An 8,496-nucleotide genomic window follows, 5' to 3' on the forward strand; every position below is an offset into this window, starting at 1 on the left:
TGAATAAGTTAAAACTGGCTCTATGTTAGATAACATTATTGAATAAATGTTACATTTCTTGAGTTGAATGATGGCATTGTGCTTATGTTGGAGAATGTTCTTGCCATACAAAACGTACAACATCAGGATGAAATGCCACAATGTAGGCAATTTAGTTTCAAATAGTTCAGCAAAGGAAAATATATATAGACAAAGCAAATGTGGTAGAAGGAAAAGAAAAAGGAGAAGGAAGGGAGGAAAAGAGGGAGGATCTGGGCGCCTGGGTGGCTCAGTTGGTTAAGCGACTGCCTTCGGCTCAGGTCATGATCCTGGAGTCCCGGGATCGAGTCCCGCATCGGGCTCCCTGCTCAGCGGGGAGTCTGCTTCTCCCTCTCCCGCTCCCCCCTCTTGTGCTCTCTCACTCTCTCTCTCTCAAATAAATAAATAAAATCTTTAAAAAAAAAAAAAAAGAAAAGAGGGAGGATCCTCAGCTTCCTTCCTGCTGTTGTTTCATTGTAAAATTCATTAGGTTAATAAAATACTGCCATTTCTTTTTTTAACATTTTATTTATTTATTTGTTTGTTTATTTGTTTGAGAGAGAGTGAGAGGTGCAGAAGGAGAGAGAGAGAATCCTCAGGCAGACTCTGAGATGAGTGTGGAGCTCGGTCTCACCACCCCGAGATCATGACCTGAGCTGAAACCAAGAGTCGGACGCTTAACCTCCTGAGCCACCCAGGTGCCCCTAAAATACTGCCATTTCTAAGAACAAAATAAACCAGAAATTTCCTGCCTTGCATGCCAATCTTAACAACCTGGAACTTGGGGATTTAAGAGCCACTGGAGGCCAGGAGACAAGGACTTGGCCCGGATCAGAGTGATGAGTTAGATCTAGGACACCACATATGATTGAGATCCTTCGTGAAAAGGAGGCAGAAAATACATCTAACCACCAAAAAGGGGAGTCCACAGAGACACTTACGTGAGCACCCCCAAACTTGGTGATGGAGGTTGGGGATGGGGATTTTCCTCTAGTAAATCATAATCACAGACCTATTTGAGGAGCGTTTGTCATTTGAGGTAATATTTCCTGCATGGTCCAGGAAATCTCAGTTGACAAAATGGATTTATTCAATTCTTCTCTGGAGAAACACCCACAACCCATTTTTTCAGTATTCCCACACAGTAAGGTCAATAACAGTTAAGCTCATAACTCATGATTATGAAACCATGAGAAACCAAGCCAGATTAAAGTAGAACAATATCTTTCAAGTTCTGAGAGAAAAATAACAGCCAGTCTGGAATTCTTTACCTGCTGAAAATATACATCAAGGACTGGGGCAAAAATAAAGACATCAGTCAACAAAAACTGACATTTTACCATCAGCAGATCCTTACCAGAGTAACCTCTAAAAGATGTCATTCAGGAAGAAAGGATATGCCTCCAGGAGGAAGTTCTTCTGGAATGCAAGAAGGAATAAAGATAAACATTTGCGTGAATCTGAACAATGACAATGTTAGCACTTATACTTAAGATGGCGGGGTGTGGGGGAGGGCGGGGAGTGTGGTATATCGGTTGCAAACTGACCCAGTTCTTCACCCCTCCCTGTGTCCACACCCTCTGTGATGTGATTGTACAGTTCCTTTGATACAGAGGTGGAGTCTCTTTCCCCACCTCTTGAATCAAGGCTGGCCTTGTGACTTGCTTTGGCCAATGGAATGTGATGAAAGTTTGGGTGCGCTAGTTTTGAGCTGAGGTTTCAGATGGCCTTGCATGCTTCTATTCTCTTGGACCTGCCACCAGGAGAGCATGTAGAGCTAGCCCACCGGAACATTAGGGAGGAGAGCAGAGCCTTTCCATCCAAGGCCAACCTCTGCCAGCCAGCCTCAGCCAACCCACCCCCTGACTACAGACACAGGACCAATCCCGGCTGAGACCAGATCAGCAGCACCATCCAGCTGACCTGCAGATTCATGAGGATTCATATGTAGCTGCTGTTTTAAACCACTAAATTTTAGGGGTGCCTCAGTCGGTTAAGTGTCTGACTTTGGCTCAGGTCATGATCTCAAGGTCCTGGGGTCCTGAGCCCCGCATGGAGCCCTGCGCTAAGGGGGGAGTCTGCTTCTCCCTCGCCCTCTGCCCCCCTCCACACTCGTGCTCCCTCTCTCTCTCAAATAAATAAAATCTTAAAAAAAAAACCCACTAAATTTTAGACTGGTTTGCTATGCAGCAATAACTGATACAGTTGTGATTGAAGTTAAAACATTCTAGGGTATTTAATGTCTTTGTAGGAACAATAATGATATTAATTTTAGAGTTTCAGTTAAACATGCTTTAATATAATTCAGCTTGTTAAAAATGTTAACAATAACCATTAAAAAGAATAGAAACAGAGTATATACATTTCAAACCTGTAAAGTAAGAAATAAAACATATTAATCAATCCAAAAGGAAACAAGAAAGAAGAGGGGAAAGGCAAATAGAACAAGACTAACTGATAAAAATATATTAGTGTAATGGTTAATTTTATGTATCAGTTTGACGGGGCTAGGGATGCCCAAATACCTGGTTAAACATTATTTCTGGGTGTGTCTGTGAAGGTGTTCCCAGAAAAGATTAGCATTTGAATTGGGGGACTGAGAAAAATCAGAGTGCCTCTCCAGTGAGGGTGGGCATCGTCCACTATGTTATGGGCCTAAATAGAACAAAAAGGCCGAGGGTTGAATTAGCTCTCCCTGCCTGACTGTTGAGCTGAGACATTGGTCTTCTGCCCTTGGTGCTCTTGGTTCTCAGGCTTTGGACTTGGGCTGGAATGACACTCCCAGTTTTCCTGGGTCCCCAGCTTGTAGACAATAGGCCATGGCACATCAGTCTCCATAAATGCATGAGTCAATTCCTTATAATAAATATCACTATTTATCCAATAGAATATATATATCCTATTGGTTGTGTGTTTTTGGAGAACCCTAACAAACTCTTCAGAAGTGGGAAGTTGGATAATCCCAAGAATGCAAGTATTTTTGGCATTAGAAAGTCTATCATTAAAAAAAAAATCTATCGGGTGCCTGGGTGGCTCAGATGGTTAAGTGTCTGCCTTCGGCTCAGGTCATGATCCCAGGGTCCTGGGATCGAGTCCCACATCAGGCTCCCTGCTCCGCGGGAAGCCTGCTTCTCCCTCTGCCTCTCTCTCTCTCTCTCTGTTTCTCATGAATAAATAAATAAATAAAATCTTAAAAAAAAAATCTATCATTATAATTTACCACATTAACAGATTAAAGAAAACCATATGATCATCTCAAAAGATACACATTTTACTTCTGTCCAAGAAAAGTTATTTTTAAGAAAATATAAAAAGACACATTCCATTATATTCATCATTTTTATTGGACTACACCATCATAAAGCATACATGATGAACAGGCCTTAAATGACTATATCAACAACACCTAATAGTTATATAGCACTTGACAGCTTGCAAATCACTTTGCATCCATTATCTACATAATCTAGCCACTCTGAAGGAGGTATTACATTTTTTAAAAATATACAAATGAGGAAACAGATTTAAAAGGATGAAGTGATTTGTCCCAAATCCCAATTATTTTCATTCTTTGTTGGTTCTCTATGATATCCTGTGTTATATATCAAATTAAAATGAACAGATATCTACATACAGGTAATACATTATAGAAAAAAAAGCACACCAAAATTCTGAATTCAATTCTCCAGTGGTTTTTACATGCTCTTGGAACAAAGCTATAAATTAAAAAAATTAACACAATAGTTTATATGTTTATATTCTTAATCATATCTATCCTTCCTTCTGAAATTTATAATCTACAATTAAATACTGGCATTTCCTCAACTTAAACACTATAGTTCCTTGAAAGCTAGATGAAGCTTGCAGCCTGGTAGTTCCTACCTACCAATGTGGTAACTTTTATTGAAGAACAAGTGAGCACTCCTCTTGGTACTTAATTCTAACTGGTTGCAAATGACCTATGTATGCCACAAAAATCTGACAACAACTTGACCTGCTATTTTGGTGTCAAATTAAAGGATGTCATGGGGAATATGTAGTAGTGCTTTTCCCTATTTCTCAAAGTACAGCTAAAAACAATGGACATTCTGTATAAAACAACGTAAGATTCTGAAAGGTGGAAAGAATGCAGACCAGTTGGGCACCTCAGGACCTGAAGAACACCACAGCACTGAGGTCCTTGGGTTTTCCTTTTGCCTCATCTATCCCAGACTGGATTCTGAAGAAGCTGGCAACCGAGAAATGCCAATGAGCACAGACCAAAAAAAAAGCTGGGGGGCGGGGGGGAGGGCCAAGAAAAGTCTGTTCTTTCTGGAAAAAGGATGAGGAAAGAAGTGGCCTAGGAAGACAAACTTTTAGACAATAACCATCCTACTCCAGCCGAAGACCCAAGACCAAGTGGGGAGGCTACACTTCTACCAGTCTGTAACGAGTTTCCTCAGTGCTCCACCCCCACACCACAATGGTATCAGAGAGGGTCAAGTCAGGACAGAATTTTCCAAACCAACTCTTTCCCCATCCTACCCTGGCAGCGTCCACTGAAGACGACGCGGGGAGTAGGCTTCCAATCCTAACCAGAGACGTCTCTCCCCTTCCTTGCTGGTGTGGTGTCAGTAGAGGTCTGGTAGGGAGTTGTAACCCCCACCCCTACCTGCCGGAGTGAGGCCCCCTATCCAGGTGTCAGCAGAGGCCAATGATGACCCTGCACTTCCAACACCAACCTATAGTAATAAGCAGTATCCCCCCAACCCTTTCTCCACAGAGGCCTGCCCAAACAGAAGCTTTAAATAGGACACAGATCCTCATAATACTCAAAATGCCCAGATTTCAACTGAAAATTGCCAGCACACACAGAAGGAAAATCTCAACTTGAATGAGAAGACAACCCACAGATGCCAACGCCAAAATGACACAGATGTTAGAATTACCTGATAAAAGATTTTAAAACAGCCATCATTAAAATGCCTCAATGAGCAATGACAAACATGCTTGACACAAATTTAGAAAATAGTTTCACTAAAGAAATAGAATACAGAGAATCAAATGGAACTGAAAAATATCACTGAAATAAAATCCAATGATGGAGTCAACATCAGAATGGAAGAAGCAGAGGAAAGAATCAGTGAAGTTGAAGATAAAACAATATAAAATACCCAATCTGAACAGAAAGAAAATTACCATGGATGGAATTGTGTCAACCATCCCCCAACCACCAATTCATGTTGAAGCCCTAATCAATGTGACTGTATTTAGAGATAGGGTTTGTAGAAGGTATTAAAGTTAAATGAGGTCATAAGTATGGGGTCTTAAGTTGATAGGATTGGTAGCCTTGTAAGAGAGAATTCTCTCTGCACACGCACGCACTGAGGAAGGATTGTGAGGACACTGCAAGAAGGTGGCCATCTACAAGTAGGAAGAGAACCTTCTTACCAGAAACCCATCAGCAGACACCTTGATCTTGGCCCTCCCAGCCTCTAGAATGGTGAGAAATTAACTTCTGTTGTGTGAGCCCCCTAGTCTATGGTATTTTGTTATGGCACCCCCAAGCAGATTAACAGATTTTGGCACCTAGAAGAGGGATGCTGCTCTAACAAATACCTAAAAATGTGGAAGCACCTTCGGAACTGAGTAATGGGTAGAGGATGGCAGAGTTTTGAGGTGCACACTATAAATATGGATGTTAAAGGCTGCTCTGATGAAATCTCAGACAGAAATGAGGAACACGTTACTGGAACCTGGAAGGAAGGCAGTCCTTATTGTAAAGTGGTAAAGAACTTGGCTGAATGGTGTTCTAGTGTTTTGTGAAAGGTAGAACTTGCGAGCGAAGAAACTATGGACATTCAACACAGATTTCCAAGCAAAGTGTTAAAGGTGCAGCTCGGGCCCTCCTTACTGCTTATAAAAATATGAGAGGTGAGAGATAAATTGAAGAAGACTTGTTAAGCAAAAACAAAAACAACAACAACAAAAAACCAAACAAAACAAAACCCCAGAACTTGGAGATTTAGAAAATTCTGTCCACCCATGTTGCAAAATATGAGAAAGCTTGTTCTGCCGAGAACACTAAGGGTGTGGCTGAACAACCATTTGAAAAAGAGATCATGGGTGTGACTCATGGGTGTGATTAAGTTCAGGCATCTCCACAGAAGCCAGGGATTATACCAGCAGAAACAAGCCAGCTGACACCCAAGGGAAGAAAAACTAGACAAATGGAGGAAGACTGTCCAACTTCTTCGATCCTACAGGACTGGACAATAAAGCTACTCAGCCATGAACATGCTTTATGTTTAAAAAAAAAGAGTGACTCAAGTCAATTTCAGGATCATTGCTGCCTCCTGTTTCAAAGGGTAGGGACATCATCTCAGTTTCAATAGGCCAGCAGAGCCTTGGTGGTGAGACTGCTGTACCAGTGGGTCCAAAACGTGGGATCACTGCCTCAGTGGGTCTGTAAGGTGGGGCATCAAGCCAAACAGCATTTGTTCTCAAGACTGAAGATTTTATGGAATTTGTCCTGCTGGGTTTTAGACTTGCTGGGGACCTCTCACTCCTTCCTTCTTTCCTCTTTTGGAATGAGGATATTTATCAAATGCCTGTCCCACAATTATATTTTGGAAGCATAGAACTTAACTGGTTTCAGAGATTTGCAGCTGAACAAGAATTTTGCCTCAGGATAAATTATACCTTAAGCTTCACCCGTATCTGATTTATGTGATATTTAGGTAAGACTTCAGACTTGATGCTGCAATGAGTTAAGATTTGAGGGGTTGTTGGGATGGAGCAAATGTATTTTGCATGAACATGAATTTGGGGGAGCTAGGGGCAGAATGCTATGTACTGAATTGTGCGTCCCCCAAGTTCATATGTTGAAGTGCTAACTCTCAAAGTGATTGTATTTGGACACAGGGCTTCTCAGAGGTAATTAAGGTTAAATGAGGTTATAAGGCTGGGGTCCTAACCAGATAGGACTGGCAGCTTTATAGGAAATAGGAGAGAGCTCTCTTTTCCCATGCAAGCACCAAAAAAAGGCCTCATGAGGCTACAGCAAGAAGGTGGCCCTCTGCAATCCAGGAAGAGAGCCCTCACTAGAGGCCAAAGCTGACACCTTGATCTTGGACTTCCCAGCCTCCGAAACTGTGAGAAATTCCTTTCTGTTGTTTGAGCCCCCCATTCTACATTATTTTGTTATGGTAGCCGGAGCAGATTGAGATAAAAATATACTGGAAACAAAACAAAACAAAACACAGAACAGAGCCTCAGGAACTTGTGGGACTACAATCAAAGATCTAACATGTGTGTCATCAGGGTCCTGGAAGGAGAAAAGGAGTGAGGGCTGGAAAACGTGTTCAAAGAAATGATGGCTAAAAATTCCCAAACACATAAACCTACAGATTGAAGTTCAGAAAACAGGATAAACTCAAAGAAATCCATATCAAGAAATATCATCAAACTTGTGAAAACTAAAAACACAATACTCAAAATATGTGCAATAACCTTCGAAGTTTCAATGAAAAAAAAAATATACATATATACAAGGCTGTCATGTGCCTCTACCCAAGAATAAAATGGTGAAAGGTAAGTATTTCAAAGCCTTCGAATCTTTCACAATCCAATATGCAGTGTCAGCTCAGGTCTACAACTTAATTTGACTATGGTATGAATAAGTCTAAAGTACAAACTACATATGATTGAGGTAAAATCTTTATAAATAAGCACATTCTCGGGTAACTTAGCTTAAAATAGGTAGCTTAAGATAGACTGAAAACATCAAAGGTCCCTCCTATACCTTCTCTTTCTAGGCTGTCCGTCTTAACCCCTGGAGTTAATAGGATTCTTAGCAGGCTGTGAATCAATAAGCAAGGTCTCCAAGACAAAAGCGCAGAAGCAGACTGCCAGGCCAATGTTCCTTGGCATCAGGGTGGAAACTTTGCACCTGACCAACTAATGAGTCTGACTAATATTTTCCCTGGTTAGGAGCACTCATTTGAGTAGTTATCTCAGTCAACATTTCTTGAGTTCACTCCCCCAGTTCTTTTTCTCAAACCTTCTCATCTATCTCCTAAGTGACCTTATACTTAAGCCTAAGGACAACTTTCCTTCCACCTCTACTCCCAAACCCCGGACAAGCTCATTGTGAATTCTTAATCTCTTATTTCTGCCTCTGCAATTTCCCTAAAGAAACCTTCATCTCTTAAAAAAAAAAAAAAAAAAAAAAAAACCCTTATATCTCTTTAAAGCTTCATCTCCTTAGCATTAAGAGACTATCCAGCCCAGGGCGTCTGGGTGGCTCAGTCGGTTAAGCGACTGCCTTCGGCTCAGGTCATGATCCCAGGGTCCTGGGATCAAGTCCCACATCAGGCTCCCTGCTCTGCGGGGAGCCTGCTTCTCCCTCTCCCCCTCCCCCTGCTGGTGTTCACTTTCTCGCTATGTCTGTCAAATAAATAAATAAAATCTTTAAAAAAAAAAAAAAAAAAAAAGAAT

Source organism: Mirounga leonina, unplaced genomic scaffold (genome assembly GCF_011800145.1).
Source record: "Mirounga leonina isolate KUSES-001 unplaced genomic scaffold, KU_Mleo_1.0 Mir_125, whole genome shotgun sequence".
Classification (NCBI taxonomy): domain Eukaryota; kingdom Metazoa; phylum Chordata; class Mammalia; order Carnivora; family Phocidae; genus Mirounga; species Mirounga leonina.